Raw genomic sequence first — 25,261 nt, forward strand, 5'->3', positions numbered from 1 at the left:
CTTGAAGATCCCATAGGTCCCAGGTGCACTATGCCATACCGTGCTGCCGCAGACCTGCTGATTTCAGCACTGCAGCGCTGCCATACTCACCACATAATGCTGCCTGGCTGCTGGCTGCTGCGGAGAGCTGTGCACAGACCCCTATCTTGGGAAGCGGATGTGGGGGGAGGTGTGGGCCTCTGAGCTGCAGTCTCTGATCCACCAGTAAATATACTTCTTTTAGCATCTGAATCTGGATTTCTTATAGAAATTATATATTTTTTATTATGTAGAACAGATGTAAATGATTGAATTTAAAACATAAAAATCACCCCCGCTGGTCAGAGGAGTAAAGCCCCCACAGGTCTTTCCTCCATGCCTGCACCTGGTACTGATGCTCAGCCTGTGATGATGCTGCTTGTGTTGCTAGGCAACTTACTTTTATGGAGAGAAGCTCCATATAAGGTAACATCTCAACATTCCATGATGATATCACTGCTATTATGACATCATAATGCACCAACAATACTTGTGCCAGTGTTTACAGCTACAGTGTCACTTTGACATTCCGGTGTCATTGTTGTTGGTGATTAACTACATAGCTAGTGATTTACTGACTGCGATTTGGATTTATTTGAAATGTCTGAAATTCCTTCAGACAATTTTCAGGTGTTAGCACTGCTGCAGGGGATTCTTACCACCTATGCCCCTGACATTGTGCTACCACTACCCAATGGCGTCCTCAGCTTCACTTACCGGCTGGTTATGGAGCTAGTGAGAGACTGCCTGACCAAATACCAGCAAGGTCGTATGAGCTCAGCATATCTTGAGCATTTACAGAAGAACATCAGGACATTGGTGCAACAGGTAAGTAGCAGAAATCTGCACAAAACATATAAAAGTAATAATGATGGAATATAAGTTTATTCACATAAAATTGTTCTTTAGGCCGACAGTAATATAGTATACTAGCTATTGAACCCATTCTACGCCCGGGTGGGGAGCATTTGTTACTGGTATATGGTCCCCTATCCTGGTTCATGATCCCCCATCCTGGTCCATGCTCCCCCATCCTCGTCCATGCTCCCCCATCCTGGTCTATGCTCCCCCATCCTGCTTCCCCATCCTGGTATATGCTCCCCCATCCTGGTATATGCTTCCCTATCCTGTTATGTGCTCCCCCATCCTGTTATGTGCTCCTCCATCCTGTTATGTGCTGCCCCCATTCTGGTCCATGCTCCCCCATCCTGTTATGTGCTCCCCCATCCTGTTATGTGCTCCCCATCCTGTTATGTGCTCTGCCATCCTGTTATGTGCTCCACCATCCTGCCCCCCCATCCTGTTATGTGCTCCCCATCCTGTTATGTGCTCCCCCATCCTGTTATGTGCTGCCCCCATCCTGTTATGTGCTCCCCCATCCTGTTATGTGCTCCCCATCCTGTTATGTGCTGCCCCTATCCTATGTGCTGCCCCCATCCTGTTAAGTGCTCCCCATCCTGTTATGTGCTCCCCCATCCTGTTATGTGCTTCCCATCCTGTTATGTGCTGCCCTTATACTATGTGCTGCCCCCATCCTGTTATGTGCTCTTCCATCCTATTATGTGCACCCCATCCTGTTATGTGCTCCACGATCCTGTTATGTGCTCCCCCATCCTGTTTTGTGCTCCCCCATCTTGCTCCCCCATCCTGTTATGTGCTACCCATCCTACTCACCTTTCCATCGCTCCCCGGAAGCGCGTCACCTGTGTTATTTTACTGAAATGACAATCGGAATCTGGCTCCATTTTAGTGAAGACACATTTACCGCATGTATTCAACAAAAAGGCGCCAGAGTACTCGTGTGCGCATACAGCGCTGTCCAGTGTCATTTTATTGAAGACACACTGCAAATCTGCTTTCACTAAAATGGCGCCAGATAGCGCGCTATGCACAAGCGCCGATTCCGACGTTGCATTCCTCCCCCGGCCTAGGTATGCGTAGGCTCTGAACGCAGTATGCCTTCAGTGCCTACGCATACTGCGATCTCCAGTGCCATATACTCATCTTATCTGTCACCTGTAATGGCTGGATGCATTCTTCTGTCTGGGGCCAGACTGTGCAGGCGCAGTCTATAGAGGCTTCGGACAGACGGACACATCCCTGATTATATTATAGACAACTGGCACCAAGTCACCAGATATGTAGTAATTGTAAAGTAGATCGCAGGAGTAAAGTGGTGGCATAACCGGCCTCCTCCATGTTCTCTCATGATTTTCCCTTTCTATTTATTTCCATCTTTATAGTCTGAAGAAAAATCCTCAAGTGGAGAATTGGCCTTTATTATACAACTGGCCCAAAATGTCCTGTATGTACTGGAGCGTCCGGCCGGCTCACTGGAGCGTCTGGTAAGGATCCATCACCTTCTATATCACACGTCCTGGTCTGATCTTCTCCAGATTAGCCGTCATACAGCAGAGGGGCAGATTTATGATGTCAGAGGTGCAGGATATTCTATGGCCGCCTGTCTCTACGGCTGCAGAGGTTGTGTTTCCGTCTCTGTCTCACTCCATCATCACAATCTTCCATCTTGTAAATGCTGCAGTTCTGATAATAGAAGTTATTAGAAAACAGCTGTAGATACAAGTCCCTTACAAATTCATGTGGATTTTCTGGAGGGAGCGGCCGTGTATGGTCCATCCAATACTGAGATTGTCCCGTAGATCCAGGTTTAGTACTTCCTCCCTTATGCATAGTCCGTCCAATACTGAGCTTATTCCCTAGGTCCTAGTTTAGTACTTCCTGACTTATGTACAGGTCGTCCCCTTGTCACAAACTAGATAAATCCTATAGGTTTGTTTGTAACCCAAATTTGTATATAAGTTAAAACAGGGTAAAAAAAAACAATAATTTTTTGCTCGCTGCCCGCCACCCGGTCCTCCTTTTTCCATCATAGTGCACCACATTTCCAGCCTCTTCACTATGGGGCAGGACTTCCAGCCTCATCCTTATGACCTTATGATTAACAGTGACCTCTGGGTCCTGAATGCGGCCAGAAGTCCTAGACAATAGTAAAGAGACCAGAGAAATGGCACATGACAGTGGAAAGGACTGGAGGGTGAATATTAGCTTTTTTTTCAACATCAACCCTTTGTATCTTGGAGTCGTTTGTAAGTCAGAAGTTCATAAGTCGAGGATGGACTGTGTACGGTAATTTAGTATTTGTGAAATGTTATATTAATTGCACATATTAAACCCATCAGGAAACATCAGAAGGTGACTCCGAAGAGGGGGAAAACCTGACTATCCCGGACCCTAATACCAGTCAGCAGGGGCTGAACACTGATCTGATGGAAGGTGAGCAATCATCTAATATTCTTACATTCACATATCGAGATATTATAGAGAACGGCAGAGAACATGTAGATTTACTCTCCAACCTCTGTATGAGGCCGGTGACGGCTCCGGAGCCCCTTATAGACTATAATGGAGGGGGCGCAGGTAATTCTGCTTCTCTCCTCTGTGCTCTTCTTTATCATGTACAAGGAGGCTCCTAGGTCCCCAATCATGTAATTGTTCTAGGATGAATCAGATCCTGAACAATGGCCATTTATGGTCCAGAATATCCATCTATGGAGGAGCCATAAATATATACGTTGTGTGCAGAATCCCATATACCAGTATTACACCGTGTACAGAGCCCGTCTCATCTCCTTCTTAATATGGATGTTATATATTATGTACTGATATCGTCTAATACAAAACGTTTCCTCATTATTATAGGAATATCTGTGCCACCAATTAATGACGGTGGAATATGTGAGACCCCCGAGGTCCAGGAATCTGTCAGTGTAAGTATCAGCGGAGACGTCTGTGTACCATCAGGTAACGGGGGTGAATTACACATATAATATTATCCCCCATATGACGAGGGGATATCCCTATTCTTCTTGTAGATCAGATCTATTGTGTGTGATGGCGGCATTATTATTCCTGCCCCCGCTGTGTGATCTCCCGTCTCCTCCCCTGCAGTACAGTGATGTCTGTGTATGGGGGATATCCCCTATATATAATGGTGTCTGTGGGGGTCTGGCTTATATCACGTCCACATAATATACAGGAGAAGTTCCTGCATCCACAGATTTTATCTTTCTGCAGATTTTATGCTTTAATGCCATTTCTTATTATTTCTAGGCCTTGATCGGATCATTGAACCCAGGGAGAAATCCTTGTAAGAGCGACTACAAACAGATCAAACAGTTCAGCTGTGGAGCTTTTGGGTGAGCTTGATGTCGGCATAATATATGTTTTCTAGGGCTCCTTATGACGATCCCTCTGTCTCTGTGCCCGTACAGTGTTACCATAGAGGAATTATTGGAGTCCACATCCCTGTTCTCTAGAGAAGAGCGGATCTGGCATAATTCACATTCGCCTGTTCATGCAGACTTTCCTGGGAAATGTGATTCACGAATTGAATGTCTTTTGTTATGGTCTGGGTTCTCTCCAGACCCCAGAGCCTAATAAATGTAAGATGTAAAAAGTGGACAATAGACTTATACTGACCTCACTGTTCACCTCTCCGACCCCTCTGCTTTTTACCAACATCCGTCCAGTCCTCACCACATCTTCAGATTGCCGCTGCTCACGCTGGGCCAGAACTTCTAGTTTTGAGGAGCTTCAGGAGGATTCTATGCAAGCTCATGAAGATTCCCAACTCCACGACACCGTGACCTTTCATGCGTTTGTGCAGAATCCTCCTAGACCTCCTCAATGCCAGAAGTCCTGTCTCAGCCTTAGACATGTTTGGACTTCTGCACTGGCAGCAGAGATTTGAAAGTGCGGACCAGGCAGTTGAGGCAGAGGGGCCGGAGAGGTGAGGATAAGAATGTGTTTTTTTAACATTTTGAAGGCCTTTTAAGGTTTAGAAAATAGTGTTCACTTGCTCATCATTTTGCTGAATCCATGAGGAAGCAAATTACAAAATAAAATCGCCATTTTGGTGAATACAGATCATTGTAAAATATGAGTAGAATTCTATTTCACTGTAATTAATTCTCTCATCTCTTCTGTGCACATCTAATTGTCATTATTCAGTTCATTTACGATGGGGCATGGATGAGGACCTCCCAGTGGAGATCATCTATGTAGCGATGGCAGCATATCTAGTATTCACCATTAGTACAGGAGATGTGATGAGGTCTATAGACAGACTGTTAGTAAGAATACATTATAAACCACCGATTTTCTTCCTCTACAGAACCGTCCACTTAGTGCGCCAAAAAGACTCCAAACAGTTATACGCCATGAAGAAACTGGACAAGCAGAAGCTGAAAGATCCAGTAAGACTTGAACGGGCCTTTCTAGAGAGGGACATCCTAACATTTGCAGATTGTCCCTTCGTGGCCTCCATGTTGTGCTCCTTTCCAACTACACGTCATCTGTGCATGGTCATGGAGTATGTACCAGGTAGGACATATCCATCGTATCTATATCCAGCGCTGGTCTGCTCATCTCTAGGACCTTCTCCATAAGCAGAATGTGACCACATAGATGGTTACATGTCCACACTGCTTTTACTATAAGTTATCTGTTAGCAACATGCCAGAAAAATGAATTTGTCTGTGAAAGTCTTCAGGGTATGTCCTCACTGAGCATGGCAGAAATCTCCACTATGGAGAAAGGAGGATTTGACTGAATTTTAACAGTTTGCACCATGTTTCCTCAAAAATAACACAGGGTCTATAGTTTTTTGCTGTGAGAGATGGGTTCGTTGTTTTTCAGGGGATGTCTTATTGTTTTCCTCATGCACAACAATCCACATTTATTCTTGAAAAAAAGAAACATTTTTTCAAATATAACTATGTCATCAAACACTCACACTGCACATACACACACTACATATTCACATGTACAGTTGTGCTCAAAAGTTTACATACCCCGGCAGAATTTTTCCTTTCTTGGCCTTGTTTCAGAGAATATGAATGATAACTTTTTCTCCACTCACGGTTATTGGTTGGGTGAAGCCATTTATTGTCAAACTCCTGTGTTTTCTCTTTTTAAATCTTAATGACAACCAAAAACATCCAAATGACCCTGATCAAAAGTTCACATACCCCAGTTCTTAATACCGTGTATTGCCCCCTCTAACATCAATGACAGCTTGGAGTCTTTTGTGGTAGTTGTGGATGAGGTTCTCTATTTTCTCAGATGGTAAAGCTGCCCATTCTTCTTGGCAAAAAGCCTCCAGTTCCTGTAAATTCCTGGGCTGTCTTGCATGAACTGCACGCTTGAGATTTCCCCAGAGTGGCTCAATGATATTGAGGTCAGGAGACTGAGATGGCCACTCCAGAACCTTCACTTTGTTCTGCTGTAGCCAATGACAGGTCGACTTGGCCTTGTGTTTTGGATCGTTTTCATGTTGGAACGTCCAAGTACGTCCCATCCGCAGCTTCCGGGCTGATGAGTGCAAATTTTCCTCCAGTATTTGCTGAGTTTGACAATAAATGGCTTCGCCCAACCAATAACCATGAGTGGAGAAATTTTTTTTTGTTATCATTCATACTCACTGAAACAAAACCAAGAAAGAAAAATTCTGCCGGGGTATGTAAACTTTTGAGCACAACTGTATACACAGAAACACTGCACATACACACATCACATACATACACATGTATATACACACACAGCAAATACATAGATATATATGTACATGCACACACAGCACATACATACACATGTTTATACACACATATACTGCACATACAGATGTATATACACACACAGCACATACATAGATATGTACATGCACACACAGCACATACATACACATGCCTATACACACACAGCACATACATAGATACGTACATGCACACAGCACATACATACACATGCCTATACACACACTGCATAAATGATACACAGTAGCCTGCCTCCCCTTCAGTTCATCTAGACTCTCTTGTAGTTAAAGGACCTATGGTCACATCATGGTCACATGACCATGATGTCACCAAAAGTCCTTAAGCAGTCTTAACCTCAGAATAAAAATGCTGGGAGCCCCTAAAAGAGTGCGGGCCCTGGGCAACTCCCAAGTGTCCCCCCCCCCCCCTCCTAATGCTGGCCCTGACTGTAACTAGGGCTTATTTTTGGAGTAGGACTTATATTTCAAGCATACTCCAAAAATCCTGTAAAACCTTGCTAGAGCTTATTTTCGGGGTAGGTGTTATTTTCGGGGAACCACGGTAGATGAGCATTTCATAGAGAAATGAACCAGAGGCTCGTAGATGAAGCCCAGCTCTGTCTTTTTGTATAGGGTCGCTCTGCAGTATATAGTATACGCTCTACATAGTACAGTACATAAAGCAAAGCCACAAATGAGCAAAAGCTGTACAAATAAATGCAATAAAACAACCCCCTATATAAAAATATGAATCTTTATTAGTCCCATGGAATAAATAACTTAAACTAACAAGGTGACTCATAGAAAAAAGGGATACTAATACGGCCGAAAAAGTATAGTGTCTTACAATAAATAAGCGAGATAAATCTATAAATCATAGAAGATGTCAGCAATCTCATAGCATGGGGTAGTATATATAATATATTCTTGTTGATGGTAATATCCCACCATGAAGGAGAGTGGATAGCTATATTTAAGAAAAAAAGTATGAGTACCGCGCTGCAACAAGCGTTTCATACTCCGTCAGATTATATTACACCATACTATGAGACGGCTGACACCTTCTATCAATTATAGATTTATTTAGGTTATTTATTGTAATATACATAGTATAGCTTCACATTTTTATATGGGACGTTGTTTCCTTGCACTTATTTCTGCAGCTTTTGCACATTTGTGGTTTTGCTTCATAGACATTCAGCGCAGTCCTAGTTACTATTGGGGTATGCTCCATTGTTTTTCTTTTGCATTATTACACAGTATATCTCTATGTGTGACATCCTGCCCCAATGTCTCCGCTTATTTCTCATTCACACGCATCATGTGTCATTTACATTGTAACAAACCCTCTCCTGTCATACTTGCTTTCTCCTGTAGGAGGAGATTGTGGCAGTCTTATGAACATCTATGGACCTTTACCTGTCCCCTTGGCCCGAAAGTACATTGCAGAAACAGTCCTGGCTGTGGAATACCTGCACAGCTTTGGTGTGGTGCACCGAGACCTGAAGCCTGAGAAGTAAGTGCCCCCTCTAGGAGGAAGAAAGTTAGAGATTGTCATAAAGTCTATGGGTTAATACTTGGGGCTGACACCGTCTGTTTTTTCACAGCCTCCTGGTATCGGCATCTGGTCATATTAAAGTCACGGACTTCGGACTTTCCAAACTCGGCCTCATGAGACCAACATCAGAAACCTACGATGCACAAACCGAGGACGTCACCAGAGAGTTCCGTGATGATGAGGTCGGCTTTACTTACAGGATCTTGTTCTTTACTCTTCTCATCTATTTCTTCTTCTCTGATATCTTCTCATCTAGAAAACGTTTTCCTCTGATGTTATTCGTCACAATTATTTTCTCAGCTCCTCATCTCCTTCTTCTGTTGCTTTCCAGATTGCTGGCTCCCCTGAATACATCGCCCCTGAAGTCATCTTACAGGAAGGCTATGGGCGGCCTGTGGACTGGTGGTCGGTAGGGATCATCCTACACGAATTCCTTCTATTCCGTGTACCATTTCATGGGGATTCCAAATATGACACTTACTGCAGTATATTAAGGGGTAAGTAAAATAATCTGAATGCGGTGTGGTGTCATTGTTATTTGCTTAGATTGGTTCTGTGGTTTAGTTACTTGTTGTGTTAATACAAAAGATTTTTGTCTTAATAAAGTAAATGAAGAGGTTTTATTTTCTGTAACATTTTCTTTTAATATAACAGATGACATAACTTGGACATTTGATAATCGCACTCCTCCACCTGATGCTCAGGACATCATCACTGAGCTTCTCAGAAAAGATCCGGCACATAGACTTGGGACAGGTAATGTATATAATAGTATTAATAATGAATTATTACACATCTGTGACCAGACAAATGATCACGCCCCTGAGGATCAGCACTGAGGTTCTCTGCTTTACTTTCAGCAACTTTTCTTCACATCAGCTCTGTTACGTCTTTAGTTCAGAGTAACAAAAACTGTTCAGATATGGAGCTGTCTATCTGATAATGTCTAGATCACTTTTTATTGTCTTCCTTTCCCAGGAGGAGCGAAAGAGATCAAAATGCATCCATTCCTATGTGGCATAGACTTTGACAGTCTTCTAAGTAAAGAGCCACATTTCATTCCTGACTTTGAGTCAGAAGAGGACACTGGCTACTTTGACCGTAAGTAGAAGGAGACGTCATCTGCAGAAAGCTTTTGTGTGTCTTGTCTTTCATATTTTGTGACAATCAGTCCCAATCATTATTAGTGATAAAATGGTGACTTTCCGTGATCGGGTCTAATACTAATAATGTCTAATAACACTTGTGCTTTTCAGCTCAATGTAGCAATTACGAACTTATTGATTCAGATGAGGGGGACACAAGCGAGGATAATGACTGGCCAGAAAGCCTGAACTTTATATCATCGTCTCAAAGGCTTTCTAAAGTAAGTGTGACCGGTAAGATCTATAAAACTTATAATTAAAATAAAGTTTAAATATGTATTTATTTTATTTTTCTCTATGTTTTAGCTCTGTTCCACCAGTACCAGGGTGATGAACGATGAAGAACTGAAGCCACCTCCAGTGTATTCCCCAGAGAGTGCAAAACACTCAGACATGTGAGTAAATTATTATTATTATCGGGTTTGGATCTGATATATCAGAAGATAAACTGTAAGATAAGTGTAACTCAGCACTATATCCAGCGCCACCACCCCATGATTGATGATCACTGTGGTTCTGGCTTGTGATAACGCTGGCGATAACAGCCGATCATTACGACCAGTCAATCATTTCCAGCTCATTACAGGCCAATATTACTAGCGATTCTCCATTCTTAGTGATAGAAGTGGGTCCTGAGCAGGGTGCCTCCTCCATGTTATCCAAATGTCCTAACCGGCCTTGCAGACGGGTGTTCGTCCATTTTGTATTGATTTCGCTTGTAATTTATGTTTTTCTTCTACCAAACAGGCAGCAAGAATCTTCCCCTTCTAAACCTGATGGAGACAAGCAGTGTTTTACTGCTAAGGACAGCGAGTCCTCCCCATTGTCAGGTGTGTACAGGTCTATATGACATCCTATCACAGTCTGTGGTCAATACATGTAATGTGAACGTGCACATAAAGGATCAGAAAATTACTACTTTTTTCTCCCTATAAAGCGATGAGCAGTTCATTCTGTAAAAATCTCCATTCTTTTATGCATTAAAAGTTCTAAGGGGCCGTTCAGTCTTCTGCCAAACTGACTCAAATCCTGCGCCCACGGCCCCATATGGCCCATACTGACCCCTTTATGGCCTCAATGTTACACTGAGGTTTATGTAACTGATTATAAGGCAACACTGCGGCACATTACAAGTAATGTCATGGTAAGAAGGGACATAGCTCCTTGTCGAGACCCCACATGGCAGGTTTCATATTAATCAGTTCTCTGGGTAATCTAATTCTCACCCCTCTGCTGATATTATGTATATGTGACATATTTCCCCCATTATGGGGCAATAATCGATTACCGGGGCTACAAGCCACGAGAATAACACCATCCTATAGAACCATACAAAGCTCATCTCTTAGGAGATTATAATCAACATCTTTTTCTTGTTTTTTATTCGAATTTCCAGTTCAGGGGAAAAGAAAACCGAAAAAACAACAAAAACCAGAGAGAGAAGAAGAAGGGGAAAGGAGAAGAGGTGAGTGTGACAATAAGCCCCATGTTGTGTGGTGTCGGCCGTGGAGCAGATCTGTCAGTGGTGGGATTGTCACATGTATGATGGCGGACAATCCCCCCGTACCTGTGTATGGATGATTCCTCTGCCGTCCGGCCACAGTGACCGCACAGCCGTGTCCTCTGATATGGAGTCCTGTTACTGACATCAGTGTTACGTCTCTTCTCATAGGTTCTCTCTTCCGCCGGGTGATCTCATCCTGCCGGCGTGGACTATCCAGGGCTGCTCACTCCATCCGAGAAAGCTGCTTATTTGGTGTCTGTCACCGCGGCTCCATAAAAATCGCGAGGGCAGAAAACCGCCACGTCTAGCACCCTGAGGAAAGTACAGCGCGTCCACCATCAATGCTGTACCTGTATGGAAGGACTGGCACCATCTACATGTGGCCTCCTGACCAGCAAGGAACATCTGCTGAAGAAGGAGGCTCCTCCAAGAACATCTCCTCGTCCTTCCATGCAATTCTAAATTTAAAAATAAAACTTTTAAATTGATTAATGTCCCTTTGTATTTAATAGAGTCCTCCTGACATTTATGGGGTGTCAGTTGTTTACGACATACATGTCTGATGGGTGGGCTACAAACAGGAGAACATCTGTTCCATGTCTCCCAGTAATCCTCCAGACTTCGGCCAAAAGTGGAGGAGAGGACCAGTGATTCTGTTACACCTAAAAATGACGGTCAATCTAGGAAAAACATGTTCTGATCCATAGATTTTATCCATAGACTCGGACCCTTTTACCTAAATGTGGCTCGACCTAAGTTTTATGCACAGGAACCAATTGGATTCGGTGCTGGGCGTCCTGGGGAGCCCAGGGGTCACATGCCCACTGTGACATAATAAGACCTTCTGTATTCTAGAGACCACCCTTCTCACCGGGGCTGTGGGGTCAGTAAGACAATCTCCACCTATAATAATGACTAATAGAAAATAATTGTGAATATTCAGCAATTTGTGCAGGAAAATCTTTAATATTACACAAGGTATCCCGTGATCCACCGCAGGGAGACAGCTGAGTTCATTTGTACTAGGTATGTACAGCACCGTTGGTTCCAGCATTCAGATGAATACAATTTTGTTAGCAGTCCTCCAGCTCCCACTCCATGGTAGTGACTATGGTAGGGTCCTCTGGCAAGGTGGAAATGTTGCGGGAGCAGCATCCCGAATCTGCCCCTCTCCTGTGCCCGTCCGGAGTGATGTTCCAGCCGGAAGCGCTGTTGCTGAGTGGGGGACGTGAACAATTGTATTTATTTTTAGTTTTTCATTTATTTTTATTCAAATAAGAATGGTAAAATGGGACAGTAAAAAAAGGAAGGAAAAGAGGGGAGAATTAAATACTCAGTGTGGACAGTACTATATAAAAAAAAATTCATAAAAGCACTATGAAATTAATCCCCAAGGATTTTATAACCCCAGTTGTGGGATTAGAATGTGCTACCTGGGGAACAGGCATCAATGTCACCCATCGCTGTGTATGTATGAGAGTGCCATTGAAACAAGACGGAATTGGTATGCAGTTGTTAAAAATTGTTATATGCCTAACTCTAAAAAATGAATATTGTATATATATGTACATACAGTGGGGTAACTATAGTCTGATGGGCCCGGGACCGCGCCCCCCCCCACATCCTGAATAAATGTATACAGTGGGTACGGAAAGTATTCAGACCCCTTTACATTTTTCACTCTTTGTTTCATTGCAGCCATTTGGTAAATTCTAAAAAGTTCATTTTTTTCTCATTAAAGTACACTCTGCACCCCATCTTGACTGAAAAAAACAGAAATATAGAAATTTTTGCAAATTTATTAAAAAAGAAAAAAACTGAAATATCATAAGGTCATAAGAATTCAGACCCTTTGCTCAGACACTCATATTTAAGTCTCACGCTGTCCATTTCCTTGTGATCCTCCTTGAGATGGTTCTACTCCTTCATTGTGTCCAGCTGTGTTTAATTAAACTGATAGGACTTGATTTGGAAAGGCAAGCACCTGTCTATATAAGACCTCACAGCTCACAGTGCATGTCAGACCAAATGAGAATCATGAGCTCAAAGGAACTGCCCAAGGAGCTCAGAGACAGAATTGTGGCAAGGCAAAGATTTAGCCAGGGTTACAAAATAATTTCTGAATTACTCAAGGTTCCTAAGAGCACAGTGGCCTCCATAATCCTTAAATGGAAGAAGTTTGGGACCACTAGAAGACTTCATAGACTTGGCCATCCAGCCAAACTGAGCAATCGTGGGAGAAGAGCCTTGGTGAGAGAGGTAAAGAACAAACCCAATCACTGTGTCTGAGCTCCAGAGATGCAGTAGGGAGATGGGAGAAAGTTTTACAAAGTCAACTATCACTGCAGCCCTCCACCAGTTTGGCCTTCATGACAGAGTAGCCCGATGGAAGCCTCTCCTCAGTGTAAGACATATGAAAACCCGCCTAGAAGTTGCTCAAAAACACATGAAGGACTCCCAGACTATGAGAAATAAGATTCTCTGGTCTGATGAGATGAAGATAGAACTTTTTGGTGATAATTCTAAGCGGTATGGGTGGAGAAAACCAGGCACTGCTCATCACCTGCCCAATACAATCCCAACAGTGAAACATGGTGGTGGCAGCATCATGCTATGGGGGTGTTTTTCAGCTGCAGGGATAGGATGACTGGTTGCAATTGAAGGAAACATGAATGCGGCCAAGTACAGAGATATCCTGGATGAAAACCTCTTCCAGAGTGCTCTGGACCTCAGACTTGGCCGAAGGTTCACCTTTCAACAAGACAATGACCCTAATCACACAGCTAAAATAACAAAGGAGTGGCTTCAGAACAACTCTGTGACCGTTCTTGACTGGCCCAGCCAGAGCCCTGACCTAAACCCAATTGAGCATCTCTGGAGAGACCAGAAAATGGCTGTCCACCAACGTTCACCATCCAACTTTACGGAACTGGAGAGGATCTGAAAGGAAGAATGGCAGAGGATCCCCAAATCCAGGTGTGAAAAACTTGTTGCATCATTCCCAAGAAGATTCATGGCTGTACTAGCTCAAAAGGGGGCTTCTACTCAATACTGAGCAAAGGGTCTGAATACTTATGACCATGTGATATTTCAGTTTTTCTTTTTTAATAAATTTGGAAAAATTTCTACATTTCTGTTTTTTTTTTCAGTCAAGATGGGGTGTAGAGTGTACTTTAATGAGAAAAAAATGAACTTTTTAGAATGCAATGAAACAAAGAGTGAAAAATTTAAAGGGGTCTGAATACTTTCTGTACCCAATGTATATAAAATAATATAATACACGCTAATCATGAGTAGATAGTATATATCGTGTCAAATATAAATAACCATAGAATTGTTACTCTATTCAATACTACCCTATTACGGACATATTAGGCTCCATCGCCATAAATTACAAATCCAACCAAAACAAAGCAACGAAAAAGGAGCCAATGGTTTTAAAGATATGCATCAAAATTTATTAGTACATAGATGATCAGACAAAAGCAGGAATCAGTGTGGAAAACACATGAGGAATAGAAACCCGCAACAACCCTCTCCACATGGCGGACACATGCAGGACCAAACAGTACAATTTAAGTCGGATATAGACTATCTAAGTATTTGAGGAGTAACACCATACATAGATGATATGTCAATACATATTTTCAAGTACAGCACCTATACTGGACTAGAATACCCATGCTGTTCTATACTGCTGAGTGTACGTTCCCTATCATATGCCAGATATAACCATAAGTGACCTGCTAAGTCACTATATATACATACCAGAGATATCAAGCTTCAGCAGAAGACAGTCAGGGAATAGTCAAAGATTTAGAGGTCCGTCTAAGGTCGGCACATGCGGAGCAGAGAAGCCCCGACGCGCGTTTTGGTGGTTCCCTTCGTCAGGGGGCATGTTTGCTGCCTCGCTGTCACTTGCTTATATTGGCGCCAGGCACATTTAAAGACCGGAAGTGATATCAGCGTCACTGCGGAGACCAGGACGCCAGCCGACATCCGCATCATGTGACAGCGGAGGGGCGGGGCTTAAGCCCTAACGCAACACACCGCTGAAACACACAGTGTCATTGCGGAGGTAGAACGCCGGCCGGCATCCGCGTCATGTGACAGCAGAGGGGCGGGGCATAATCCCTGACGCCACACACCGCTAGAACACAAAGACCGCGGGACCGGAAGTGACGTGTGCGTCACCATGGGGATCCGGACGCCGGCCAGCATCCGCGTCATGTGACAGAAGCGGGGGCTACAGAATAGCCACAACACCTCATGTCACTGGGACACGGAAAGCCGGCCGGCGCACAGACCCACATAGTCAGCACATTTGCCTGACTGTCTCCTTCACTAGACCAGGTATCATCGCAGCCCTCTCACTGAAATAACGAGAGTCAGTTCTATAAGGCCATGATGCCACATATCAAAGATTGTCTAAAAGATAAAATAAAGAAAGAAGGGAAAGAAAACATGATCCGGGGGGGGGGGGAAGACCCAAGTGCGACATGTGAGGTAAAAAAATAAAAAAATAAAATAAAGAACAGATGATACCCATCCGGATATATTTGGCATCCCTGATTGTATATACATATCAGATCACAGGCACACACACAAATGATGTTATTTGTTATATCAACATAATTTTTAATTTTTTAGGGGGCCAACATTTGGCTGTGTCATCAGATATATACCCCATAATTCGCCCAAATACATACATGTGTGCGATGATGTCCATCAGTGTATATACACACATAAATAAACAAAATTGCGCCGTGTGCGCCCATATGTATGTGTGTACATAACATACATGACGGAGATATAACAGTACCCTGCACACCCATTGTGCAATAGACACCCAACATACTACAAAACATATGTTCATATGCAAGATACACAACATTAAGATACATAATATCGAAAAATGTCATTGAAGAAAATATCAGTCCACTTTTTCGTTTTATACAACATTATAGCATGAATTGATATTTACATGTAGTATAATAGATGTATCTATGAGTACAGATTATAATCTTACAGCTTTAATAATTTAATATCTCCACCATGCAGATTGTCGTCCATGATCCCCCGCAGATTCACATGGACTGAATGGAACACCATGTCCGGTAGAGGGCCCATTCTCACGGCCGGATCGAGAAACCACCCCCAGATAGTGAAGAAAAGAAACGACCAGACAAAAGGTAAGAACTAATTATTGCAAGAAAAACAGTGAGTTAAAATCATTAAAACCATGTATATTGGATGTTAAGATTATAAAATCTAGCCTCAATTAACTGTGGCCACCTTAGATAGAACTTTGTGGTAGATACTAGGGATTAGAGAAAGGGGGAATAGCTAATGCTCTCATTGAGTTCCTTTGGGTGCAATGTGTTGAGGGACCAAATCCAACAGGATTCCATTTGGGCCAGTCGCTGACCCACCTTACCCCCCCGTATACTGGGTATTATGCAGTCGATGCCCCTTATTTTGAGCATCGACGCATCACAATTGTGGTGGATCTTAAAATGGCGAGGTAAGGTTTTGAGGGTGGATATGTCCGTGTGGTCAGCCGCAGCAATAATGTCCAAAACGTGCTCGCGGACACGCACTTTAAATTGACGGGTAGTCATGCCCACATATATAAGTCCACATGGACACGTGGCAAAGTATATAACATATCTAGTAGTACAGGTGATGTATCTATTGATCCTGTAGACCATCTTTGGTTTTTGAGAGGGATTATGGGAAGTACCGCTCGCCCGACCCTTACAGAAACTGCAAGATGTCAGTGAATAGTAAAGTTATTACAGGACTGGTTGACACTGCGGGGTCCCTGAAAAGATCCAGATCAGGGATCCTGGAGGTTGTCAGATCCTTCTACTCGCACCTCTTGGGGAAGAGGGATCTGGATTGGGATGAGATGTCGGCTTTTCTGGCTGAAGCCGTCCCCGAACCAGGGGTAGACCCCTCTCTTGGCGTTTTGACAGAGATGATCAGGGAAGAGGAAGTTAAGTTGGCGATTGAAGGGCTTGCCCTAAAGAAATCTCCCGGTCCAGATGGCTTAACATCTGAATTCTATAAGACCTTTAAGGACGCCTTGGTTCCCCTCTTGACTGAGGTATTCAATGAATGTCTTTCCTCGGGCACTCTGCCAAAGTCAATGAGGAGGTCTGCCCTGATTATCTTGTCAAAGGGTAAGGACTCATCTTGCATTGAGAATTGGCGTCCCATAGCGCTTCTCAATGCAGACAGGAAGGTTTTGGCAAAGGTGCTGTTTAATCGGCTCGTGAAATTTGCACCCCGGCTCCTTTCGGGAGCCCAGCATTGCTCTGTTCCGGGCCGCAGTACAATTAGTGCTGTACTCTGTGTCCGAGAGGCGGTGGAGCAGAGTAGGGCTGGTCACTGGAAGGGGTACATGCTGTCATTGGACCAGGCAAAAGCGTTTGATCGGGTTAATCATGAGTACCTCTGGTCTGTCCTTCTGAGGTATGGCCAGCCGGGGGGGTTTGTTGATTGGCTTAAGACCTTGTACGCTGGGGCAGAGAGTTTCCCGCTTGTGAACGGTTGGATTGGCAGCTCTTTTGAGGTTGGGTGTGGTGTTCGCCAGGGTTGTTCCTTGAGCCCGCTGCTGTACGTGTTTGCGATTGACCCACTTCTTAGGAGGGTGGAGCGTGGACCATTGGCTGGGATCGTGATGGACCGGGCAGCACCGGAAGCCACTCTGAGAGTGGTGGCGTATGCCGATGATGTCACCGTTTTTGTTTCCTCTGATGGGGAGGCAGAATGGCTGATGTCAGAGGTAAATCGCTACTCGGAGGCATCCGGGTCCAAGATCAACCGGGATAAGTGTGAGAGTCTCTGGCTGGGAGGAGGAGATTCTGGTTTTGATCTCCCGGACACCCTTCCAGAACCCAAAGTCTCTGCAAAAGTTCTTGGCATCAAATTTGGCCAGGGGGATTGCCCCAAACAAAATTGGGACAGCAGGCTACAGATCGCCATTCAGAAGGTGTACCAATGGAAGGGTTGGTCTTTGACCCTAAGGGAAAGGATAAACCTGATCAAAACTTACCTGCTCCCTGTGCTGATCTATCTGGGCAGTGTGTGCATCTTGCTGGAGCCTCTCTGGACTCGGGTCTACAGTTTGTTCTTCCAACTGTTATGGGGGAATAGACTGAACCTGGTCAAGAAGGAGGTTACTTACCATACGAGGAGACTAGGAGGGTAGGGTATGGTGAACCCTGTGGTATTCCTTGTGAATACCTTCATTAAGATCAATATTGCAAACCTCTGGAAAGAGAGGGCTCCTCTGTGGGTATTCTCCTGTAAGCGATGGTTTCAGCCTTTCTTCCAGGAATGGGAGACAGGAGGGCAAGTGAAAGATCTACGCACACCACATGGACATCTACCGGCTTACGCTACTGTGGTTCTGAAGGTAATTCGCAGGTGGGGTCTGGGAATGTGGGAGTTCAGGACTCTGCCAAGGAAGCTCCTTGACAAAAGGGTTCTCTTGACCCATTTTCAGAGGCCTCTGGCGCGCAGGGATTGCCCAAGTCGGGATCTTGGGGTGGGTCTGCATCTTTTGAATTCTTTCAGGATCCCCTCAAAGTTTTGGTACTTGGCTTGGCGCTGCTTCCATGGGAAGCTGTGTGTGAGGGACAATCTGAAGAGTAGGAGCTCTGAGGACAGGAACTGTCCTCGGGAGCATTGTGTTACCATGCTTGAAAGCATGGACCACTTCCTGCTTCGTTGTCCCTTTAACACAGAGGTGTACAACAGGGTGGGCGCCTCCATTGGCTGGCCCCAGCTGGCCGGGCTCTCTTATGCGGAATTGGCCTATGGAGCATTCGGGGACCTGGGTGGTCAGGACCGCTGCACCTTATTTCTAGTTAGCGCAGTGGTTAGGTATCACACGTGGAACGCACGGTGCTTAGTATCGACGCAGCGGAAAATCCTCCCAGTGGACGATGTGTTTAGGACCATACTCGGTGACCTGGTGAAGGTACGTTCTCTGGAGTATGAGAGACTGGGTACACGGAGGGCCGCTCTCCTCTGGAGGGGCTTTTCTTTTAGTGTGCCCTAGTCTGGTCGTCTCCTCTCCTGGTGGTGGGCTGCTGCTGACACCATAGATTTTTGTTTTGTTTTGATCAGTAGACAGTGATGTAGGGCTGCAGGCGCCGAACTTGGGCTTTGTCAGTTGTGGTTATTGTATTGTTTGTTTCTGTATATATTGTATATATGGGTTTGGGTGTAGGTGTTAGGTTGGGTGGAGGGAAAAGGGGGGAGGTGGGTTCATCTTGTGGGACACTGGTTATTTGGGTGAAAAACTGGCACTGCCTGATCTGGCCTATGGACGTTGGACTGAGGCATGAGGCGCAGGACCAGCTCTCAGGTCAGTGCCGGGGAGGGACTGGTGGGCTTGAGTGTGGGGGGTTTTGTTTAGTAATGTTTACATTTGTATAGTTAGTATTTATTTTATATTAATATATATAAAAAAAATGTATATATTAGTTTCTATATATTTTTGTCGGTTATTGTTTATTTTACTTATTATATTGTTATTATTTTGTTTGGTAACCGGACCAGAAGTCTGCAATATGAGTAGTTATTATTGTGTATATATGTATAATATGTGTGTGAGGAGAGAGGGAGCGGCTGGACCAGTTCATTACATTGTTTATTTTGTGGTTGATAATTTTGTTATGTTTCTGTTATTATTATTGTTATGTTTTTCATTTTTATAATAAAAAGATCTACAGGATGTAACTCAGGATCAGTAATGTAATGTATGTACACAGTGACTGCACCAGCAGAATAGTGAGTGCAGCTCTGGAGTATAATACAGGATGCAAGTCAGGATAAGTACAAGATTAGTAATGTAATATATGTACACAGTGACTGCACCAGCAGAATAGTGAGTACAGCTCAGGATTATAATACAGGATGTAACTCAGGATCAGTAATGTAATGTATGCACACAGTGACTGCACCAGCAGAATAGTGAGTGCAGCTCTGGAGTATAATATAGGATGTAACTCAGGATCAGTACAGGATCAGTAATGTAATGTATGTACACAGTGACTGCACCAGCAGAATAGTGAGTGCAGCTCTGGAGTATAATACAGGATGGAACTCAGGATCAGTAATGTAATGTATGTACACAGTGACTGCACCAGCAGAATAGTGAGTGCAGCTCTGGAGTATAATACAGGATGGAACTCAGGATCAGTAATGTAATGTATGTACACAGCGACTGCACTAGCAGAATAGTGAGTGCAGCTCTGGAGTATAATACAGGATGGAACTCAGGATCAGTAATGTAATGTATGTGCACAGTGACTGCACTAGCAGAAAAGTGAGTGCAGCTCTGGAGTATAATACAGGATGTAACTCAGGATCAGTACAGGATCAGTAATGTAATATATGTACACAGTGGCCGCACCAGCAGAATAGTGAGTGCAGCTCTGGAGTATAATACAGGATGTAACTCAGGATCAGTACAGGATCAGTAATGTAATGTATGTACACAGTGACTGCACCAGCAGAATAGTGAGTGCAGCTCTGGAGTATAATACAGGATGTAACTCAGGATCAGAACCGGATCAGTAATGTAATGTATGTGCAAAGTGACTGCACCAGCAGAATAGTGAGTGCAGCTCTGGAGTATAATACAGGATGGAACTCAGGATCAGTAATGTAATGTATGTACACAGTGACTGCACTAGCAGAATAGTGAGTGCAGCTCTGGAGTATAATACAGGATGGAACTAAGGATCAGTAATGTAATGTATGTACACAGTGACTGCACTAGCAGAATAGTGAGTGCAGCTCTGGAGTATAATACAGGATGTAACTCAGGATCAGTACAGGATCAGTAATGTAATATATGTACAAAGTGGCTGCACCAGCAGAATAGTGATTGCAGCTCTGGAGTATAATACAGGATGTAACTCAGGATCAGTACAGGATCAGTAATGTAATGTATGTACACAGTGACTGCACCAGCAGAATAGTGAGTGCAGCTCTGGAGTATAATACAGGATGTAACTCAGGATCAGAACCGGATCAGTAATGTAATGTATGTGCACAGTGACTGCACCAGCAGAATAGTGAGTGCAGCTCTGGAGTATAATACAGGATATAACTCAGGATCAGTGCAGGATCAGTAATGTAATGTATGTACACAGTGACTCCACCAGCAGAATAGTGAGTGCAGCTCTGAAGTATAATACAGGATGTATCTGAGGATCAGTAGAGGGTCAGTAATGTAATGTATGTGCACAGTGACTGCACCAGCAGAATAGTGAGTGCAGCTCTGGAGTATAATACAGGATGTAAATCAGGATCAGTACAGGACCAGTAATGTAATATATGTACACAGTGACTGCACAAGCAGAATAGTGAGTGCAGCTCTGGATTATAAAACAGGATGTAACTCAGGATCAGTAATGTAATGTATGTACACAGTGACTGCACCAGCAGAATAGTGAGTGTAGCTCTGGAGTATAATATAGGATGTAACTCAGGATCAGTACAGGATCAGTAATGTAATGTATGTACACAGTGACTGCACCAGCAGAATAGTGAGTACAGCTCTGGAGTATAATACAGGATGGTACTCAGGATCAGTAATATAATGTATGTACACAGTGACTGCACCAGCAGAATAGTGAGTTCAGCTCTCGAGTATAATACAGGATGTAACGCAGGATCAGTAATGTATGTACACAGTGACTGCACCAGCAGAATAGTGAGTGCAGCTCTGGAGTATAATACAGGATGTATCTCAGGATCAGTAATGTAATGTATGTACACAGTGACTGCACCAGCAGAATAGTGTGAGCAGCTCTGGATTATAATAGAGGATGTAACTCAGGATCAGTAATATTATGTATGTACACAGTGACCCCACGAGCAGAATAGTGAGTGCAGCTCTGGAGTATAATAACGGAAGTAACTGAGGATGAGTAGAGGATCAGTAATGTAATGGATGTGCGTGCACAGTGACTGCACCAGCAGAATAGTGAGTGCAGCTCTGGAGTATAATACAGTATGTAAGTCAGGATCAGTACAGGATCAGTAATGTAATGTATGTGCACAGTGACTGCACCAGCAGAATAGAGAGTGCAGCTCTGGATTATAATACAAGCTGTAACTCAGGATCAGTAATGTAATGTATGTACACAGTGACTGCACCAGCAGAATAGTGAGTGCTGCTCTGGAGTATAATACAGGATGTAACTCAGGATCAGTACAGGATCAATAATGTAATGTATGTACACAGTGACTGCACCAGCAGAATAGTGAGTGCTGCTCTGGAGTATAATACAGGATGTAACTCAGGATCAGTACAGGATCAGTAATGTAATGTATGTACACAGTGACTGCACCAAGCAAAATAGTGAGTGCAGCTCTGGATTATAATACAAGATGTAACTCAGGATGAGTAATGTAATGTATGTACACAGTGACTGCACCAGCAGAATAGTGAGAGCAGCTCTGGAGTATAATACAGGATGTAACTGAGGATCAGTAGAGGATCAGTAATGTAATGTATGTGCACAGTGAGTGCACAAGCAGAATAGTGAGTGCAGCTCTGGAGTATAATACAGGATGCAAGTCAGGATAAGTACAAGATTAGTAATGTAATATATGTACACAGTGACTGCACCAGCAGAATAGTGAGTACAGCTCAGGATTATAATACAGGATGTAACTCAGGATCAGTAATGTAATGCATGCACACAGTGACTGCACCAGCAGAATAGTGAGTGCAGCTCAGGAGTATAATATAGGATGTAACTCAGGATCAGTACAGGATCAGTAATGTAATGTATGTACACAGTGACTGCACCAGCAGAATAGTGAGTGCAGCTCTGGAGTATAATACAGGATGTAACTCAGGATCAGTACAGGATCAGTAATGTAATGTATGTACACAGTGACTGCACCAGCAGAATTGTGAGTGCAGCTCTGGAGTATAATACAGGATGTAACTAAGGATCAGAACCGGATCAGTAATGTAATGTATGTGCACAGTGACTGCACCAGCAGAATAGTGAGTGCAGCTCTGGAGTATAATACAGGATGGAACTCAGGATCAGTAATGTAATGTATGTACACAGTGACTGCACTAGCAGAATAGTGAGTGCAGCTCTGGGGTATAATAAGGGATGTAACTCAGGATCAGTACAGGATCAGTAATGTAATATATGTACACAGTGGCTGCACCAGCAGAATAGTGAGTGCAGCTCTGGAGTATAATACATGATGTAACTCAGGATCAGTACAGGATCAGTAATGTAATGTATGTACACAGTGACTGCACCAGCAGAATAGTGAGTGCAGCTCTGGAATATAATACAGGATGTAACTCAGGATCAGAACCGGATCAGTAATGTAATGTATGTACACAGTGACTGCACTAGCAGAATAGTAAGTGCAGCTCTGGAGTATAATAAAGGATGGAACTCAGGATCAGTAATGTAATGTATGTACACAGTGACTGCACTAGCAGAATAGTGAGTGCAGCTCTGGAGTATAATACAGGATGTAACTCAGGATCAGTACAGGATCAGTAATGTAATATATGTACACAGTGGCTGCACCAGCAGAATAGTGAGTGCAGCTCTGGAGTATAATACAGGATGGAACTCAGGAACAGGACCGGATCAGTAATGTAATGTATGTGCACAGTGACTGCACCAGCAGAATAGTGAGTGCAGCTCTGGAGTATAATACAGGATATAACTCAGGATCAGTGCAGGATCAGTAATGTAATGTATGTACACAGTGACTCCACCAGCAGAATAGTGAGTGCAGCTCTGAAGTATAATACAGGATGTATCTGAGGATCAGTAGAGGGTCAGTAATGTAATGTATGTGCACAGTGACTGCACCAGCAGAATAGTGAGTGCAGCTCTGGAGTATAATACAGGATGTAAGTCAGGATCAGTACAGGATCAGTAATGTAATATATGTACACAGTGACTGCACAAGCAGAATAGTGAGTGCAGCTCTGGATTATAAAACAGGATGTAACTCAGGATCAGTAATGTAATGTATGTACACAGTGACTGCACCAGCAGAATAGTGAGTGCAGCTCTGGAGTATAATATAGGATGTAACTCAGGATCAGTACAGGATCAGTAATGTAATGTATGTACACAGTGACTGCACCAGCAGAATAGTGAGTACAGCTCTGGAGTATAATACAGGATGGAGCTCAGGATCAGTAATGTAATGTATGTACACAGTGACTGCACCAGCAGAATAGTGAGTTCAGCTCTCGAGTATAATACAGGATGTAACTCAGGATCAGTAATGTAAGTACACAGTGACTGCACCAGCAGAATAGTGAGTGCAGCTCTGGAGTATAACACAGGATGTATCTCAGGATCAGTAATGTAATGTATGTACACAGTGACTGCACCAGCAGAATAGTGTGTGCAGCTCTGGATTATAATAGAGGATGTAACTCAGGATCAGTAATATTATGTATGTACACAGTGACCCCACGAGCAGAATAGTGAGTGCAGCTCTGGAGTATAATAAAGGAAGTAACTGAGGATGAGTAGAGGATCAGTAATGTAATGTATGTGCACAGTGACTGCACCAGCAGAATAGTGAGTGCAGCTCTGGAGTATAATACAGTATGTAAGTCAGGATCAGTACAGGATCATTAATGTAATGTATGTGCACAGTGACTGCACCAGCAGAATAGAGAGTGCAGCTCTGGATTATAATACAAGATGTAACTCAGGATCAGTAATGTAATGTATGTACACAGTGACTGAACCAGCAGAATAGTGAGTGCTGCTCTGGAGTATAATACAGGATGTAACTCAGGATCAGTACAGGATCAATAATGTAATGTATGTACACAGTGGCTGCACCAGCAGAATAGTGAGTGCAGCTCTGGAGTATAATACAGGATGTAACTCAGGATCAGTACAGAATCAGTAATGTAATGTATGTACACAGTGACTGCACCAGCAGAATAGTGAGTGCAGCTCTGGAGTATAATACAGGATGTAACTCAGGATCAGTACAGGATCAGTAATATAATGTATGTACACAGTGACTGCACCAGCAGAATAGTGAGTGCAGCTCTGGAGTATAATACAGGATGTAACTCAGGATCAGCACAGGATTAGTAATGTAATGTATGTACACAGTGACTGCACCAGCAGAATAGTGAGTGCAGCTCTGGAGTATAATACAGGATGTAACTCAGGATCAGTACAGGATCAGTAATGTAATGTATGTGCACAGTGACTGCACCAACAGAATAGTGAGAGCAGCTCTGGAGTATAATACAGTATATAACTCAGGATCAGTAATGTAATGTATGTACACAGAGAATGCACTAGCAGAATAGTGAGTGCAGCTCTGGAGTATAATACAGGATATAACTGAGGATCAGTAATGTAATG

The sequence above is a fragment of the Phyllobates terribilis genome, unplaced genomic scaffold, assembly GCF_046119375.1.
Source record: "Phyllobates terribilis strain yellow unplaced genomic scaffold, ASM4611937v1 Scaffold_3__8_contigs__length_932513732, whole genome shotgun sequence".
Lineage (NCBI taxonomy): Eukaryota > Metazoa > Chordata > Amphibia > Anura > Dendrobatidae > Phyllobates > Phyllobates terribilis.